This window comes from Pelmatolapia mariae, linkage group LG6, assembly GCF_036321145.2.
Source record: "Pelmatolapia mariae isolate MD_Pm_ZW linkage group LG6, Pm_UMD_F_2, whole genome shotgun sequence".
Taxonomy (NCBI): domain Eukaryota; kingdom Metazoa; phylum Chordata; class Actinopteri; order Cichliformes; family Cichlidae; genus Pelmatolapia; species Pelmatolapia mariae.
The window spans coordinates 6,493,130-6,511,239 of record NC_086232.1 but is presented as its reverse complement, the minus strand read 5'-3'; the positions used below and the strand labels follow the sequence as shown (position 1 = coordinate 6,511,239).

At 59.7% G+C, this 18,110-nt stretch overlaps 2 non-coding genes across 2 annotated transcripts; both read right to left on the bottom strand.

Moving 5' to 3' along the window:
* Nucleotides 1–7,729: 7,729 nt before the first annotated feature.
* Nucleotides 7,730–7,848, bottom strand: LOC134629930 (5S ribosomal RNA). The gene has a single exon (XR_010094113.1). It is a non-coding gene; the product is annotated as a 5S ribosomal RNA (ribosomal RNA).
* Nucleotides 7,849–17,691: 9,843 nt separating this feature from the next.
* LOC134629861 (5S ribosomal RNA) lies at nucleotides 17,692–17,810 on the bottom strand. Its single transcript, XR_010094094.1, has one exon. It is a non-coding gene; the product is annotated as a 5S ribosomal RNA (ribosomal RNA).
* Between the last annotated feature and the right edge of the window lie 300 nt (nucleotides 17,811–18,110).

The following is an 18,110-nucleotide window of genomic DNA, read 5'->3' as shown; positions in this document are numbered from 1 at the left end:
AGCACTGGCCCTGTTGTTGTGCAGATGGCCTCAGACAGAGCCACAGGCCCTTGTTTGGTGTAGTTGGCCTCAGCCAGCACCACAGGCCCTGGTGTGGTGTCCATAGCCTCAGCCAGCAGCACAGGACCTGGTGTGATGAACATTGCCTCATCCAGCAGCACAGTCCTTGGTGTGTTGTAGACGGCCTCATCCAGAGCCACAGGCCCTGGTGTGGTGTACATGGCCTCAGACAAAGCCACAGGCCCTGGTGAGCTGTCCATGGCCTCAGCCAGAGCCACAGGCCTTGGTGTTGTGTAGGTGGCCTAAGCTGGCTGCACAGGTCCACATCCGGAAGCACAGGCCCTGGTGTGTTGTAGATTGCCTCAGCCAGAGCCAGAGACCCTGGTGTGGTGTTCATGGCCTACGCCAGAGCTACAGGCCCACAGCAAGCAGCACAGGCCCTGGTGTGGTGTCCATAGCTCAGCCAGCAGCACAGCTCCTGTTGTGGTGTAGTTGGCCTCAGCCAGCAGCACAGGTCCTGGTGTGGTGTCCATGGCCTCAGCCAGAAGCACTGGCCCTGGTGTGATGTAGATGGCCTCAGCCAGAGCCACAGGTCCTGCTGTGGTGTAGTTGGCCTCAGCCAGCATCAAAGGCCCGGCGGTGGTGTACATGGCCTCAGCCAGTAGCCACAGGCACTGGTGTGGTGTCCATAGCCTCAGCCAGCAGCACAGGCCTTGGTTTGGTGTCCATGGCCTCATCCAGTAGCACAGGCCCTGGTGTGGTGTAGGTTGCCTAAGCTGGCTGCACAGGTGCACAGCCAGCAGCACAGGCCCTGGTGTGGTGTACATTGCCTCAGCTAGAGGCACAGGCCCTGGTGTGGTGTAGATGGTTTCAGCCAGAGACACAGGCCCTTGTGTGGTGTACTTGGCCTCAACCAGTAGCACAGGCCCTGGTGTGGTGTAGTTGGCCTCAGCCAGAAGCACAGGCCCTGGTGTGTGCTGCTGCACAGGCCCTAGTGTGGTGTAGGTGGCCTAAGCCGGCTGCACAGGTCCTGTGTGGTGTAGTGTGCCTCAGCCAGTAGCACAGCCCCTGATGTGGTGTCCATGGCCTCAGCAAGAAGCACAGGCCCTGGTGTGGTGTAGTTGGCCTCAGCCAGCAGCAAAGGCCCTGGTGTGGTGTCTATAGCCTCAGCCAGCAGCACAGGTCCTGTGTGGTGTAGGTGGCCTCAGCCAGAAGCACAGGACCTGGTGTGATGAACATTGCCTCATCCAGCAGCACAGTCCTTGGTGTGTTGTAGACGGCCTCAGCCAGAGCCACAGGCCCTGGTGTGGTGTACATGGCCTCAGACAAAGCCACAGGCCCTGGTGAGGTGTCCATGGCCTCAGCAAGAAGCACAGGCCCTGGTGTGATGCAGACGGCATCAGCCAGAGCCTCTGGCCCTGGTTTGGTGTAGATAGCCTAAACCGGCTGCAAAGGTCCACAGCCAGAAGCACAGGCCCTGGTGTGGTGTAGTTGGCCTCAGCCAGAAGCACAGGCCCTGGTGTGGTGTAGCTGACGTCAGCCAGAGCCACAGGCCCTGGGGTGGTGTCCATAGCCTCATCCAGCAGCACAGCCCTTGGTGTGTTGTAGACGGCCTCTTCCAGGGCCACAGGCCCAGTTGTGGTGTAGGTTGCCTCAGCCAGCAGCGCAAGACCTGTGTGGTGTACATGGCCTCAGCCAGCAGCACAGGCCCTGGTGTGGTGTAGGTGGCCTAAGCTGGCTTCACAGGTCCACCGCCAGCAGCACAGGCCCAGGTGTGGTGTAGTTGGCCTCAGCTAGCAGCACAGGCCCTGGTGTGGTGTCCATAGCCTCATCCAGGAGCACAGTCCTTGGTGTGTTGTAGACGGCCTCAGACAGTGCGACAGGCCCTGGTGAGGTGTCCATGGCCTCAGCAAGAACCACAGGCCCTGGTGTGATGTAGACGGCATCAGCCAGAGCCTCTGGCCCTGGCTTGGTGTAGATAGCCTAGACCGGCTGCACAGGTCCACAGCCAGAAGCACAGGCCCTGGTGTGGTGAAGTTGGCCTCAGCCAGAAGCACAGGCCCTGGTGTGGTGTAGCTGACATCAGCCAGAGCCACAGGCCCTGGTGTGGTGTCCATAGCCTCATCCAGCAGCACAGCCCTTGGTGTGTTGTAGATGGCCGCTTCCAGCGCCACAGGCCCAGTTGTGGTGTAGTTGCCTCAGCCAGCAGCGCAGTACTTGTGTGGTGTACATGGCCTCAACCAGAGCCACAGGCCCTGTGTGGTGTACATGGCCTCAGCCAGAGTCAAAGGCCCTGGTGTGGTGTAGTTGGCCTCAACCAGCAGCACAGGCCCTGGTGTGGTGTAGGTGGCCTAAGCCGGCTGCACAGGTCCTGTGTGATGTAGTTTGCCTCAGCCAGTAGCACAGGCCCAGGGGTGATGAACATGGCCTCATCCAGCAGCACAGCCCTTGGTGTGTTGTAGACGGCCTCATCCAGAGCCACAGGCTCTGTGTGGTGTACATGGCCTCAGCCAGCAGCACAGGCCTTGGTGTGGTGTCCATGGCCTCAGCCAGTAGCACAGGCCCTGGTGTGATGTAGACGGGCTCAGCCAGAGCCACGGGCCATGGTGTGGTGTAGGTGGCCTAAGCTGGCTGCACAGGTCCACAGCCAGCAGCACAGGCCCTGGTGTGGTGTACATGGCCTCAGCCAGAAGCACTGGCCCTGGTGTGGTGTAGATGGCCTCAGACAGAAGCACAGTCCCTTGTTTGGTGTAGTTGGCCTCAGCCAGCACCACAGGCCTTGGTGTGGTGTCCATAGCCTCAGCCAGCAGCACAGGACCTGGTGTGATGAACATTGCCTCATCCAGCAGCACAGTCCTTGGTGTGTTGTAGACGACCTCATCCAGAGCCACAGGCCCTGGTGTGGTGTACATGGCCTCAGACAAAGCCACAGGCCCTGGTGAGCTGTCCATGGCCTCAGCCAGAGCCACAGGCCTTGGTGTTGTGTAGGTGGCCTAAGCTGGCTGCACAGGTCCACATCCGGAAGCACAGGCCCTGGTGTGTTGTAGATTGCCTCAGCCAGAGCCACAGCCCCTGGTGTGGTGTTCATGGCCTACGCCAGAGCGACAGGCCCACAGCAAGCAGCACAGGCTCTGGTGTGGTGTCCATAGCTCAGCCAGCAGCACAGCTCCTGTTGTGGTGTAGTTGGCCTCAGCCAGCAGCACAGGTCCTGGTGTGGTGTAGTTGGCCTCAGCCAGAGCCACAGGCACTGGTGTGGTGTCCATAGCCTCAGCCAGAAGCACAGGCCTTGGTGTGGTGTCCATGGCCTCAGCCAGTAGCACAGGCCCTGGTGTGGTGTAGGTAGCCTAAGCTGGCTGCACAGGTCCACAGCCAGCAGCACAAGCCCTGGTGTGGTGTACATGGCCTCAGCTAGAGGCACAGGCCCTGGTGTGGTGTAGATATGTCTCAGCCAGAGACACAGGCCCATGTGTGGTGTAGTTGGCCTCAGCCAGCAGCACAGGCCCTGGTGTGGTGTCCATATACTCAGCCAGCAGCACAGGTCCTGTGTGGTGTAGATGGCCTCAGCCAGAGCCACAGGCCCTGGTGTGGTGTAGTTGGCCTCAGCCAGCAGCAAAGGCCCTGGTGTGGTGTCTATAGCCTCAGCCAGCAGCACAGGTCCTGTGTGGTGTAGGTGGCCTCAGCCAGAAGCACAGGACCTGGTGTGATGAACATTGCCTCATCCAGCAGCACAGTCCTTGGTGTGTTGTAGACGGCCTCAGCCAGAGCCACAGGCCCTGGTGTGGTGTACATGGCCTCAGACAAAGCCACAGGCCCTGGTGAGGTGTCCATGGCCTCAGCAAGAAGCACAGGCCCTGGTGTGATGCAGACGGCATCAGCCAGAGCCTCTGGCCCTGGTTTGGTGTAGATAGCCTAAACCGGCTGCAAAGGTCCACAGCCAGAAGCACAGGCCCTGGTGTGGTGTAGTTGGCCTCAGCCAGAAGCACAGGCCCTGGTGTGGTGTAGCTGACGTCAGCCAGAGCCACAGGCCCTGGGGTGGTGTCCATAGCCTCATCCAGCAGCACAGCCCTTGGTGTGTTGTAGACGGCCTCTTCCAGGGCCACAGGCCCAGTTGTGGTGTAGGTTGCCTCAGCCAGCAGCGCAAGACCTGTGTGGTGTACATGGCCTCAGCCAGCAGCACAGGCCCTGGTGTGGTGTAGGTGGCCTAAGCTGGCTTCACAGATCCACCGCCAGCAGCACAGGCCCTGGTGTGGTGTAGTTGGCCTCAGCTAGCAGCACAGGCCCTGGTGTGGTGTCCATAGCCTCATCCAGGAGCACAGTCCTTGGTGTGTTGTAGACGGCCTCAGACAGTGCGACAGGCCCTGGTGAGGTGTCCATGGACTCAGCAAGAACCACAGGCCCTGGTGTGATGTAGACGGCCTCAGCCAGAGCCTCTGGCCGTGGTTTGGTGTAGATAGCCTAGACCGGCTGCACAGGTCCACAGCCAGAAGCACAGGCCCTGGTGTGGTGAAGTTGGCCTCAGCCAGAAGCACAGGCCCTGGTGTGGTGTAGCTGACATCAGCCAGAGCCACAGGCCCTGGTGTGGTGTCCATAGCCTCATCCAGCAGCACAGCCCTTGGTGTGTTGTAGATGGCCGCTTCCAGCGCCACAGGCCCAGTTGTGGTGTAGTTGCCTCAGCCAGCAGCGCAGTACTTGTGTGGTGTACATGGCCTCAACCAGAGCCACAGGCCCTGTGTGGTGTACATGGCCTCAGCCAGAGTCAAAGGACCTGGTGTGGTGTAGATGGCCTCAACCAGCAGCACAGGCCCTGGTGTGGTGTAGGTGGCCTAAGCCGGCTGCACAGGTCCTGTGTGATGTAGTTTGCCTCAGCCAGTAGCACAGGCCCAGGGGTGATGAACATGGCCTCATCCAGCAGCACAGCCCTTGGTGTGTTGTAGACGGCCTCATCCAGAGCCACAGGCTCTGTGTGGTGTACATGGCCTCAGCCAGCAGCACAGGCCTTGGTGTGGTGTCCATGGCCTCAGCCAGTAGCACAGGCCCTGGTGTGATGTAGACGGGCTCAGCCAGAGCCACAGGCCATGGTGTGGTGTAGGTGGCCTAAGCTGGCTGCACAGGTCCACAGCCAGCAGCACAGGCCCTGGTGTGGTGTACATGGCCTCAGCCAGAAACACTGGCCCTGGTGTGGTGTAGATGGCCTCAGACAGAAGCACAGTCCCTTGTTTGGTGTAGTTGGCCTCAGCCAGCACCACAGGCCTTGGTGTGGTGTCCATAGCCTCAGCCAGCAGCACAGGACCTGGTGTGATGAACATTGCCTCATCCAGCAGCACAGTCCTTGGTGTGTTGTAGACGACCTCATCCAGAGCCACAGGCCCTGGTGTGGTGTACATGGCCTCAGACAAAGCCACAGGCCCTGGTGAGCTGTCCATGGCCTCAGCCAGAGCCACAGGCCTTGGTGTTGTGTAGGTGGCCTAAGCTGGCTGCACAGGTCCACATCCGGAAGCACAGGCCCTGGTTTGTTGTAGATTGCCTCAGCCAGAGCCACAGACCCTGGTGTGGTGTTCATGGCCTACGCCAGAGCGACAGGCCCACAGCAAGCAGCACAGGCTCTGGTGTGGTGTCCATAGCTCAGCCAGCAGCACAGCTCCTGTTGTGGTGTAGTTGGCCTCAGCCAGCAGCACAGGTCCTGGTGTGGTGTAGTTGGCCTCAGCCAGAGCCACAGGCACTGGTGTGGTGTCCATAGCCTCAGCCAGAAGCACAGGCCTTGGTGTGGTGTCCATGGCCTCAGCCAGTAGCACAGGCCCTGGTGTGGTGTAGGTAGCCTAAGCTGGCTGCACAGGTCCACAGCCAGCAGCACAAGCCCTGGTGTGGTGTACATGGCCTCAGCTAGAGGCACAGGCCCTGGTGTGGTGTAGATTTGTCTCAGCCAGAGACACAGGCCCATGTGTGGTGTAGTTGGCCTCATCCAGCAGCACAGGCCCTGGTGTGGTGTCCATATACTCAGCCAGCAGCACAGGTCCTGTGTGGTGTAGATGGCCTCAGCCAGAGCCACAGGCCCTGGTGTGGTGTAGTTGGCCTCAGCCAGCAGCACAGGCCCTGGTGTGGTGTCCATGGCCTCAGCCAGAAGCACTAGCCCTGGTTGGAAGTAGATGGCCTCAGACAGATCCACAGGCCCTGGTGTGGTGTAGTTGGCCTCAACCAGCAGCACAGGCCCTGGGGTGATGAACATGGCCTACGCCAGAGCGACAGGCCCACAGCAAGCAGCACAGGCTCTGGTGTGGTGTCCATAGCTCAGCCAGCAGCACAGCTCCTGTTGTGGTGTAGTTGGCCTCAGCCAGCAGCACAGGTCCTGGTGTGGTGTAGTTGGCCTCAGCCAGAGCCACAGGCACTGGTGTGGTGTCCATAGCCTCAGCCAGAAGCACAGGCCTTGGTGTGGTGTCCATGGCCTCAGCCAGTAGCACAGGCCCTGGTGTGGTGTAGGTAGCCTAAGCTGGCTGCACAGGTCCACAGCCAGCAGCACAAGCCCTGGTGTGGTGTACATGGCCTCAGCTAGAGGCACAGGCCCTGGTGTGGTGTAGATTTGTCTCAGCCAGAGACACAGGCCCATGTGTGGTGTAGTTGGCCTCATCCAGCAGCACAGGCCCTGGTGTGGTGTCCATATACTCAGCCAGCAGCACAGGTCCTGTGTGGTGTAGATGGCCTCAGCCAGAGCCACAGGCCCTGGTGTGGTGTAGTTGGCCTCAGCCAGCAGCACAGGCCCTGGTGTGGTGTCCATGGCCTCAGCCAGAAGCACTAGCCCTGGTTGGAAGTAGATGGCCTCAGACAGATCCACAGGCCCTGGTGTGGTGTAGTTGGCCTCAACCAGCAGCACAGGCCCTGGGGTGATGAACATGGCCTCATCCAGAGCCAAAGGCCCTGGGGTGGTGTCCATAGCCTTAGCCAGCAGCACAGGTCCTGGTGTGGTGTCCATAGCCTCAGCCAGCAGCACAGGTCCTGTGTGGTGTAGATGGCCTCAGACAGAGCCACAGGCCTTGGTGTGTTGTAGACGGCCTCATCAGGAGCCACAGGCCCTGTGTGGTGTAGGTTGCCCCAGCCAGCAGCACTGGCCCTGTGTGGTGTACATGGCCTCAGCCAGTAGCACAGGCCCTGGTGTGATGTAACCTGCTTCAGCCAGGGCCAGAGGCCATGGTGTGGTGTAGGTGGCCTAAGCTGGCTTCTCAGGTCCACAGCCAGCAGTACAGTGCCTGGTGTGGTGTACATGGCCTCAGCCAGAAGCACTGGCTGTGGTGTGGTGTAGCTGGCCTCAGCCAGAGCCACAGGCCCTGGTGTGGTGTTCATGGCCTCAGCCAGAGCCAAATGCCCTGGTGTGGTGTCCATAACTTCAGCCAGCAGCACAGGTCTTGGTGTGGTGTCCATGGCCTCAGCCAGTAGCACAGGCCCTGGTGTGATGTAGACGGCCTCAGCCAGAGCCACAGGCCCTGGTGTGGTGTAGGTGGCCTAAGCTGGCTGCACAGGTCCACAGCCAGAAGCACAGGCCCTGGTGTAATGTAGATGACCTATGTTAGCAGAATAGGCCTCGGTGTGGTGCGGATGGACTCACACAGCAGCACAAGACATTGCTGAAAACAGCCAAAAGGTATGTCGTTAATGTGGCATTATTAATGGACCGCTGCTTTGGGTCTTTCAACACCCTCCTTCTCTGGATCAAAACCAGCTCAGTGACATGAAAAGTAAATGCTTACAGCACCTGGTATTCCCATGCAGTCTCCCATTCAAGTACTAACCAAGCCCAACCGTGCTTAGCTTCCGAGATCAGACGAGATCGGGCGTTGCCAAGGCGGTATGGCCGTAAGTTGCTGGCTCCAGCACAAAGCGTCAATTTATGGTATCAAGTAGTGAGGTGCCCAGTACTCAAAGTTATGAACACAAGCCTCCAATTTAACTACACTGTTAACGGTAACTGCATGCTTGCCTAATAACCTAACCAAAGGACTCATTTTAGCGTTTGACCAGCCCCACAACCCTTGGTGTGTTGTAGACGGCCTCAGCCAGATCCACAGGACCTGGTGTGGTGTAGTTGGCCTCAGCCAGAGCCACAGGCACTGGTGTGGTGTCCATAGCCTCAGCCAGAAGCACAGGCCTTGGTGTGGTGTCCATGGCCTCAGCCAGAAGCACTGGCCCTGGTGTGGTGTAGATGGCCTCAGACAGAGCCACATGCCCTGGTGGGGTGTAGTTGGCCTCATCCAGCAGCACAGGTCCTGGTGTGGTGAAGATGGCCTCAGCCAGCAGCACAGGCCCTGGTGTGGTGTCCATGGCCTCAGCCAGAAGCAGTGGCCCTGGTGTGGTGTAGATGGCCTCAGACAGAGCCACAGGCCCTTGTTTGGTGTAGTTGGCCTCAGCCAGCACCACAGGCCCTGGTGTGGTGTCCATAGCCTCAGCCAGCAGCACAGGACCTGGTGTGATGAACATTGCCTCATCCAGCAGCACAGTCCTTGGTGTGTTGTAGACGGCCTCATCCAGAGCCACAGGCCCTGGTGTGGTGTACATGGCCTCAGACAAAGCCACAGGCCCTGGTGAGCTGTCCATGGCCTCAGCCAGAGCCACAGGCCTTGGTGTTGTGTAGGTGGCCTAAGCTGGCTGCACAGGTCCACATCCGGAAGCACAGGCCTTGGTGTGTTGTAGATTGCCTCAGCCAGAGTCACAGACCCTGGTGTGGTGTTCATGGCCTACGCCAGAGCTACAGGCCCACAGCAAGCAGCACAGGCCCTGGTGTGGTGTCCATAGCTCAGCCAGCAGCACAGGTCCTGTTGTGGTGTCCATGGCCTCAGCCAGAAGCACTGGCCCTGGTGTGGTGTAGATGGCCTCAGCCAGCAGCACAGGCCCTGGTGTGGTGTAGTTGGCCTCAGCCAGAAGCGCAGGCCCTGGTGTGGTGTAGCTGACGTCAGCCAGAGCCACTGGCCCTGGGGTGGTGTCCATAGCCTCATCCAGCAGCACAGCCCTTGGTGTGATGTAGATGGCCTCAGCCAGAGCCACAGGTCCTGCTGTGGTGTAGTTGGCCTCAGCCAGCATCAAAGGCCCGGGGGTGGTGTACATGGCCTCAGCCAGTAGCCACAGGCACTGGTGTGGTGTCCATAGCCTCAGCCAGCAGCACAGGCCTTGGTGTGGTGTCCATGGCCTCAGCCAGTAGCACAGGCCCTGGTGTGGTGTAGGTTGCCTAAGCTGGCTGCACAGGTCCACAGCGAGCAGCACAAGCCCTGGTGTGGTGTACATGGCCTCAGCAAGAAGCACTGGCCCTGGTGTGATGTAAACGGCCTCAGCCAGAGCCTCAGGCCCTGGTTTGGTGTAGGTGGCCTAAGCTGGCTGCACAGTTCCACAGCCAGAAGCACAGGCCCTGGTGTGGTTTAATTGGCCTCAGCCAGAAGGACAGGCCCTGGTGTGGTGTAGTTGGCCTCAGCCAGAAGCACAGGCCCTGGTGTGGTGTACATAGCCTCAGCCAGCAGCACAGGTCCTGTGTGGTGTAGGTGGCATCAGCCAGAAGCACAGGACCTGGTGTGATGAACATTGCCTCATCCAGCAGCACAGTCCTTGGTGTGTTGTAGACGGCCTCAGCCAGAGCCACAGGCCCTGGTGTGGTGTACATGGCCTCAGACAAAGCCACAGGCCCTGGTGAGGTGTCCATGGCCTCAGCCAGTAGCACAGGTCCTGGTGTGATGTAGACGGCCTCAGCCAGAGCCTCAAGCCCTGGTTCGGTTTAGGTGGCCTAAACCGGCTGCACAGGTCCACAGCCAAAAGCACAGGCCCTGGTTTGGTGTAGTTGGCGTCAGCCAGAAGCACAGGCCCTGGTGTGGTGTAGCTGACGTCAGCCACAGCCACAGGCCCTGGTGTGGTGTCCATAGCCTCATCCAGCAGCACAGGTCCTACTGTGGTGTAGGTGGCCTCAGCCAGCAGCAGAGGCCCGGGGGTGATGAACATGGCCTCATCCAGCAGCACAGCCCTTGGTGTGTTGTAGACGGCCTCTTCCAGAGCCACAGGACCATGGTGTGGTGTAGGTTGCCTCAGACAGCAGCACAGGCCCTGGGGTGATGAACATGGCCTCATCCAGAGCCAAAGGCCCTGGGCTGGTGTCCATAGCCTTAGCCAGCAGCACAGCCCTTGGTGTGGTGTCCATAGCCTAAGCCAGCAGCACAGGTCCTGTGTGGTGTAGATGGCCTCAGACAGAGCCACAGGCCCTGGTGTGTTGTAGACGGCCTCATCCAGAGCCACAGGCCCTGTGTGGTGTACATGGCCTCAGCCAGAGCCAAAGGCTCTGGGGTGGTCTCCATAGCCTCAGCCAGCAGCACAGGCCTTGGTGTGGTGTCCTTGGCCTCAGCCAGCAGCACAGTCCCTGGTGTGGTGTAGGTGGCCTAAGCTGGCTGAACAGGTCCACCGCCAGCAGCACAGGCCCTGGTGTGGTGTACATGGCCTTAGCTAGAGGCACAGGCCCTGTTGTGGTGTAGATGGTCTCATCCAGAGACACAGGCCCTCGGTGTGTTGTAGACGGCCTCATCAGGAGCCACAGGCCCTGTTGTGGTGTAGGTTGCCTCAGCCAGCAGCACAGGCCCTGTGTGGTGTACATGGCCTCAGCCAGTAGCACAGGCCCTGGTGTGATGTAAACTGCTTCAGCCAGAGCCACAGGCCATGGTGTGGTGTAGGTGGCCTAAGCTGGCTGCACAGGTCCAAAGCCAGCAGTACAGTGCCTGGTGTGGTGTCCATGGCCTCAGCCAGAAGCACTGGCCCTGGTGTGGTGTAGATGGCCTCAGACAGAGCCACATGCCCTGGTGGGGTGTAGTTGGCCTCAGCCAGCAGCACAGGTCCTGGTGTGGTGAAGTTGGCCTCAGCCAGAAGCACAGGCCCTGGTGTGGTGTAGCTGACGTCAGCCAGAGCCACAGGCCCTGGTGTGGTGTCCATAGCCTCATCCAGCAGCACAGCCCTTGGTGTGTTGTAGATGGCCGATTCCAGCACCACAGGCCCAGTTGTGGTGTAGTTGCCTCAGCCAGAGCCAAAGGCCCTGGTGTGGTCTAGGTGGCCTAAGCCGGCTGCACAGGTCCTGTGTGATGTAGTTTGCCTCAGCCAGTAGCACAGGCCCCGGGGTGATGAACATGGCCTCACCCAGCAGCACAGCCCTTGGTGTGTTGTAGACGGCCTCATCCAGAGCCACAGGCTCAGTGTGCTGTACATTGCCTCAGCCAGCAGCACAGGCCTTGGTGTGGTGTCCATGGCCTCAGCCAGTAGCACAGGCCCTGGTGTGATGTAGACGGGCTCAGCCAGAGCCACAGCCCATGGTGTGGTGTAGGTGGCCTAGCTTGCTGCACAGGTCCACAGCCAGCAGCACAGGCCCTGGTGTGGTGTACATGTCCTCATCTAGAGTCACAGGCCATGGTGTGGTGTAGATGGTCTCAGCCAGAGCCACAGGCCCTTGGGTGGTGTAGACGGCCTCAGCCAGAGCCACAGGCACTGGTGTGGTGTCCATAGCCTCAGCCAGCAGCACAGGCCTTGGTGTGGTGTCCATGGCCTCAGCCAGTAGCAAAGGCCCTGGTGTGGTGTTGGTAGCCTAAGCTGGCTGCACAGGTCCACAGCCAGCAGCACAAGCCCTGGTGTGGTGTACATGGCCTCAGTTAGAGGCACAGGCCCTGGTGTGGTGTAGATGGTCTCAGCCAGAGACACAGGCCCATGTGTGGTGTAGCTGGCCTCAGCCAGCAGCACAGGCCCTGGTGTGGTGTCCATATACTCAGCCACCAGCACAGGTCCTGTGTGGTGTAGATGGCCTCAGCCAGAGCCACAGGCCCTGGTGTGGTGTAGTTGGCCTCAGCCAGCAGCACAGGCCCTGGTGTGGTGTCCATGGCCTCAGCCAGAAGGACTAGCCCTGGTTGGAAGTAGATGGCCTCAGACAGATCCACAGCCCCTTTGTGGTGTAGTATGCCTCAACCAGCAGCACAGGCCCTGGTGTGGTGTTGGTGGCCAAAGCCGGCTGCACTGGTCCTGTGTGGTGTAGTTTGCCTCAGCCAGTAGCAAAAGCCCTGGTGTGGTGTCCATGGCCTCAGCAAGAAGCACTGGCCCTGGTGTGATGTAGACGGCCTCAGCCAGAGCCTCAGGCCCTGGTTTGGTGTAGGTGGCCTAAGCTGGCTGCACAGTTCCACAGCCAGAAGCACAGGCCCTGGTGTGGTTTAATTGGCCTCAGCCAGAAGCACAGGCCCTGGTGTGGTGTAGTTGGCCTCAGCCAGAAGCACAGGCCCTGGTGTGGTGTACATAGCCTCAGCCAGCAGCACAGGTCCTGTGTGGTGTAGGTGGCTTCAGCCAGAAGCACAGGACCTGGTGTGATGAACATTGCCTCATCCAGCAGCACAGTCCTTGGTGTGTTGTAGACGGCCTCAGCCAGAGCCACACGCCCTGGTGTGGTGTACATGGCCTCAGACAAAGCCACAGGCCCTGGTGAGGTGTCCATGGCCTCAGCCAGTAGCACAGGTCCTGGTGTGATGTAGACGGCCTCAGCCAGAGCCTCAAGCCCTGGTTCGGTTTAGGTGGCCTAAACCGGCTGCACAGGTCCACAGCCAAAAGCACAGTCCCTGGTTTGGTGTAGTTGGCGTCAGCCAGAAGCACAGGCCCTGGTGTGGTGTAGCTGACGTCAGCCACAGCCACAGGCCCTGGTGTGGTGTCCATAGCCTCATCCAGCAGCACAGGTCCTACTGTGGTGTAGGTGGCCTCAGCCAGCAGCAGAGGCCCGGGGGTGATGAACATGGCCTCATCCAGCAGCACAGCTCTTGGTGTGTTGTAGACGGCCTCTTCCAGAGCCACAGGACCATGGTGTGGTTTAGGTTGCCTCAGACAGCAGCACAGGCCCTGGGGTGATGAACATGGCCTCATCCAGAGCCAAAGGCCCTGGGCTGGTGTCCATAGCCTTAGCCAGCAGCACAGGCCCTGGTGTGGTGTCCATAGCCTCAGCTAGCAGCACAGGTCCTGTGTGGTGTAGATGGCCTCAGACAGAGCCACAGGCCCTGGTGTGTTGTAGACGGCCTCATCCAGAGCCACAGGCCCTGTGTGGTGTACATGGCCTCAGCCAGAGCCACAGGCTCTGGGGTGGTCTCCATAGCCTCAGCCAGCAGCACAGGCCTTGGTGTGGTGTCCTTGGCCTCAGCCAGCAGCACAGGCCCTGGTGTGGTGTAGGTGGCCTAAGCTGGCTGCACAGGTCCACCGCCAGCAGCACAGGCCCTGGTGTGGTGTACATGGCCCTAGCTAGAGGCACAGGCCCTGTTGTGGTGTAGATGGTCTCATCCAGAGACACAGGCCCTCGGTGTGTTGTAGACGGCCTCATCAGGAGCCACAGGCCCTGTTGTGGTGTAGGTTGCCTCAGCCAGCAGCACAGGCCCTGTGTGGTGTACATGGCCTCAGCCAGTAGCACAGGCCCTGGTGTGATGTAAACTGCTTCAGCCAGAGCCACAGGCCATGGTGTGATGTAGGTGGCCTAAGCTGGCTGCACAGGTCCAAAGCCAGCAGTACAGTGCCTGGTGTGGTGTCCATGGCCTCAGCCAGAAGCACTGGCCCTGGTGTGGTGTAGATGGCCTCAGACAGAGCCACATGCCCTGGTGGGGTGTAGTTGGCCTCAGCCAGCAGCACAGGTCCTGGTGTGGTGTAGATGGCCTCAGCCAGCAGCACAGGCCCTGGTGTGGTGTCCATGGCCTCAGCCAGAAGCAGTGGCCCTGGTGTGGTGTAGATGGCCTCAGATAGAGCCACAGGCCCTTGTTTGGTGTAGTTGGCCTCAGCCAGCACCACAGGCCCTGGTGTGGTGTCCATAGCCTCAGCCAGCAGCACAGGACCTGGTGTGATGAACATTGCCTCATCCAGCAGCACAGTCCTTGGTGTGTTGTAGACGGCCTCATCCAGAGCCACAGGCCGTGGTGTGGTGTACATGGCCTCAGACAAAGCCACAGGCCCTGGTGAGCTGTCCATGGCCTCAGCCAGAGCCACAGGCCTTGGTGTTGTGTAGGTGGCCTAAGCTGGCTGCACAGGTCCACATCCGGAAGCACAGGCCTTGGTGTGTTGTAGATTGCCTCAGCCAGAGTCGCAGACCCTGTTGTGGTGTTCATGGCCTACGCCAGAGCTACAGGCCCACAGCAAGCAGCACAGGCCCTGGTGTGGTGTCCATAGCTCAGCCAGCGGCACAGGTCCTGTTGTGCTCTCCATGGCCTCAGCCAGAAGCACTGGCCCTGGTGTGGTGTAGATGGCCTCAGACAGAGCCACATGCCCTGGTGGGGTGTAGTTGGCCTCAGCCAGCAGCACAAGTCCTGGTGTGGTGTAGATGGCCTCAGCCAGCAGCACAGGCCCTGGTGTGGTGTCCATGGCCTCAGCCAGAAGCACTGGCCCTGGTGTGATGTAGATGGCCTCAGCCAGAGCCACAGGTCCTGCTGTGGTGTAGTTGGCCTCAGCCAGCATCAAAGCCCGGCCGTGGTTTACATGGCCTCAGCCAGTAGCCACAGGCACTGGTGTGGTGTCCATAGCCTCAGCCAGCAGCACAGGCCTTGGTGTGGTGTCCATGGCCTCAGCCAGTAGCACAGGCCCTGGTGTGGTGTAGGTTGCCTAAGCTGGCTGCACAGGTCCACAGCGAGCAGCACAAGCCCTGGTGTGGTGTACATTGCCTCAGCTAGAGGCACAGGCCCTGGTGTGGTGTAGATGGTCTCAGCCAGAGACACAAGCCCTTGTGTGGTGTACTTGGCCTGACCCGCAGCACAGGCCCTGGTGTGGTGTAGTTGGCCTCAGCCAGAAGCACAGGCCCTGGTGTGTGCTGCTGCACAGGCCCTGGTGTGGTGTAGGTGGCCTAAGCCGGCTGCACAAGTCCTGTGTGGTGTAGTTTGCCTCAGCCAGTAGCACAGGCCCTGATGTGGTGTCCATGGCCTCAGCAAGAAGCACAGGCCCTGGTGTGGTGTACATGGCCTCAGCCAGAGCGTCAGGCCCTGGTATGGTGTAGGTGGCCTAAACTGGCTGCACAGGTCCACAGCCAGCAGCACAGGCCCTGGTGTGGTGTACATGGCCTCATCTAGAGTCACAGGCCATGGTGTGGTGTAGATGGTCTCAGCCAGAGCCTCAGGCCCTTGTGTGGTGTAGTTGGCCTCAGCCAGCAACAAAGGCCCTGGTGTGGTGTCTATAGCCTCAGCCAGCAGCACAGGTCATGTGTGGTGTAGGTGGCCTCAGCCAGAAGCACAGGACCTGGTGTGATGAACATTGCCTCATCCAGCAGCACAGTTCTTGGTGTGTTGTAGACGGCCTCAGCCAGAGCCACAGGCCCTGGTGTGGTGTACATGGCCTCAGACAAAGCCACAGGCCCTGGTGAGGTGTCCATGGCCTCAGCCAGAAGCTGTGGCCCTGGTGTGGTGTAATTGGCCTCAGCCAGAAGCGCAGACCCTGGTGTGGTGTAGCTGACGTCAGCCAGAGCCACAGGCCCTGGGGTGGTGTCCATAGCCTCATCCAGCAGCACAGCCCTTTTTTGTGTTGTAGAAGGCCTCTTCCAGTTCCACCGGCCCAGTTGTGCTGTAGGTTGCCTCAGCCAGCAGCGCAATACCTGTGTGGTGTACATGGCCTCAACCAGAGCCACAGGCCCTGTGTGGTGTACATGGCCTCAGCCAGAGCGACAGGCCCTGGTGTGGTGTAGTTGGCCTCAGCCAGCAGCACAGGCCCTGGTGTGGTGTCCATAGCCTCAGTCAGCAGCACTGGCCCTGGTTGGCTGTCCATGTCCTCAGACAGATCCACAGGCCCTGGTGTGGTGTAGTTGGCCTCAACCAGCAGCACAGGCCCTGGTGTGCTGTAGACGGCCTCAGACAGAGCCACAGGCCCTGGTGTGGTGTAGGTGGCTTAAGCCGGCTGCACTGGTCCTGTGTGGTGTAGTTTGCCTCAGCCAGTAACACAGGCCCTGATGTGTTGTAGACGGCCTCAGCAAGAAACACAGGCCCTGGTGTGATGTAGCCGGCCTCAGCCAGAGCCTCAGGCCCTGGTATGGTGTAGGTGGCCTAAACTGGCTGCACAGGTCCACAGCCAGCAGTACATGGCCTGGTGTGGTTTCCATGGCCTCACTCAGAAGCACTGGCCGTGGTGTGGTGTAGCTGGCCTCAGCCAGAGCCACAGGCCCTGGTGTGGCGTTCATGGCCTCAGCCAGAGCCAAATGCCCTGGTGTGGTGTCCATAGCTTCAGCCAGCAGCACAGGTCTTGGTGTGGTGTCCATGGCCTCAGCCAGTAGCACAGGCCCTATTGTGATGTAGACAGCCTCAGCCAGAGCCACAGGCCCTGGTGTGGTGTAGGTGGCCTAAGCAGGCTGCACAGGTCCACAGCCAGCAGCACAGGTCCTGATGTGGCGTCCATGGCCTCAGCCAGAAGCACTTGCCCTTGTTGGATTTAGATGGCCTCAGACAGATCCACAGGCCCTGGTGTGGTGTAGATGGCCTCAGCCAGCAGCAAAGGCCCTGGTGTGGTGTCTATAGCCTCAGCCAGCAGCACAGGTCCTGTGTGGTGTAGGTGGCCTCAGCCAGAAGCACAGGACCTGGTGTGATGAACATTGCCTCATCCAGCAGCACAGTCCTTGGTGTGTTGTAGACGGCCTCAGCCAGAGCCAAAGGCCCTGGTGTGGTGTACATGGCCTCAGACAAAGCCACAGGCCCTGGTGAGGTGTCCATGGCCTCAGCAAGAAGCACAGGCCCTGGTGTGATGCAGACGGCATCAGCCAGAGCCTCTGGCCCTGGTTTGGTGTAGATAGCCTAAACCAGCTGCAAAGGTCCACAGCCAGAAGCACAGGCCTTGGTGTGGTTTCCTTGGCCTCAGCCAGCAGCACATGCCCTGGTGTGGTGTAGGTGGCCTAAGCTGGCTGCACAGGTCCACCGCCAGCAGCACAAGCCCTGGTGTGGTGTACATGGCCTCAGCTAGAGGCACAGGCCCTGTTGTGGTGTAGATGGTCTCATCCAGAGACACAGGCCCTCGGTGTGTTGTAGACGGCCTCATCAGGAGCCACAGGCCCTGTTGTGGTGTAGGTTGCCTCAGCCAGCAGCACAGGCCCTGTGTGGTGTACATGGCCTCAGCCAGTAGCACAGGCCCTGGTGTGATGTAAACTGCTTCAGCCAGAGCCACAGGCCATGGTGTGGTGTAGGTGGCCTAAGCTGGCTGCACAGGTCCACAGCCAGCAGTACAGTGCCTGGTGTGGTGTCCATGGCCTCAGCCAGAAGCACTGGCTGTGGTGTGGTGTAGCTGGCCTCAGCCAGAGCCACAGGCCCTGGTGTGGTGTTCATGGTCTCAGCCAGAGCCAAATGCCCTGGTGTGGTGTCCATAGCTTCAGCCAGCAGCACAGGTCTTGGTGTGGTGTCCATGGCCTCAGCCAGTAGCACAGGCCCTGGTGTGATGTTGACGGCCTCAGCCAGAGCCACAGGCCCTGGTGTGGTGTAGGTGGCCTAAGCTGGCTGCACAGGTCCACAGCCAGAAGCACAGGCCCTGGTGTAATGTAGATGACCTATGTTAGCAGAATAGGCCTCGGTGTGGTGCGGATGGACTCACACAGCAGCACAAGACATTGCTGAAAACAGCCAAAAGGTATGTCGTTAATGTGGCATTATTAATGGACCGCTGCTTTGGGTCTTTCAACACCCTCCTTCTCTGGATCAAAACCAGCTCAGTGACATGAAAAGTAAATGCTTACAGCACCTGGTATTCCCATGCAGTCTCCCATTCAAGTACTAACCAAGCCCAACCGTGCTTAGCTTCCGAGATCAGACGAGATCGGGCGTTGCCAAGGCGGTATGGCCGTACGTTGCTGGCTCCAGCACAAAGCGTCAATTTATGGTATCAAGTGGTGAGGTGCCCAGTACTCAAAGTTATGAACACAAGCCTCCAATTTAACTACACCGTTAACGGTAACTGCATGCTTGCCTAATACCCTAACCAAAGGACTCATTTAAGCGTTTGACCAGCCCCACAACCCTTGGTGTGTTGTAGACGGCCTCAGCCAGATCCACAGGACCTGGTGTGGTGTAGTTGGCCTCAGCCAGCATCAAAGGCCCGGGGGTGGTGTACATGGCCTCAGCCAGAGCCACAGGCACTGGTGTGGTGTC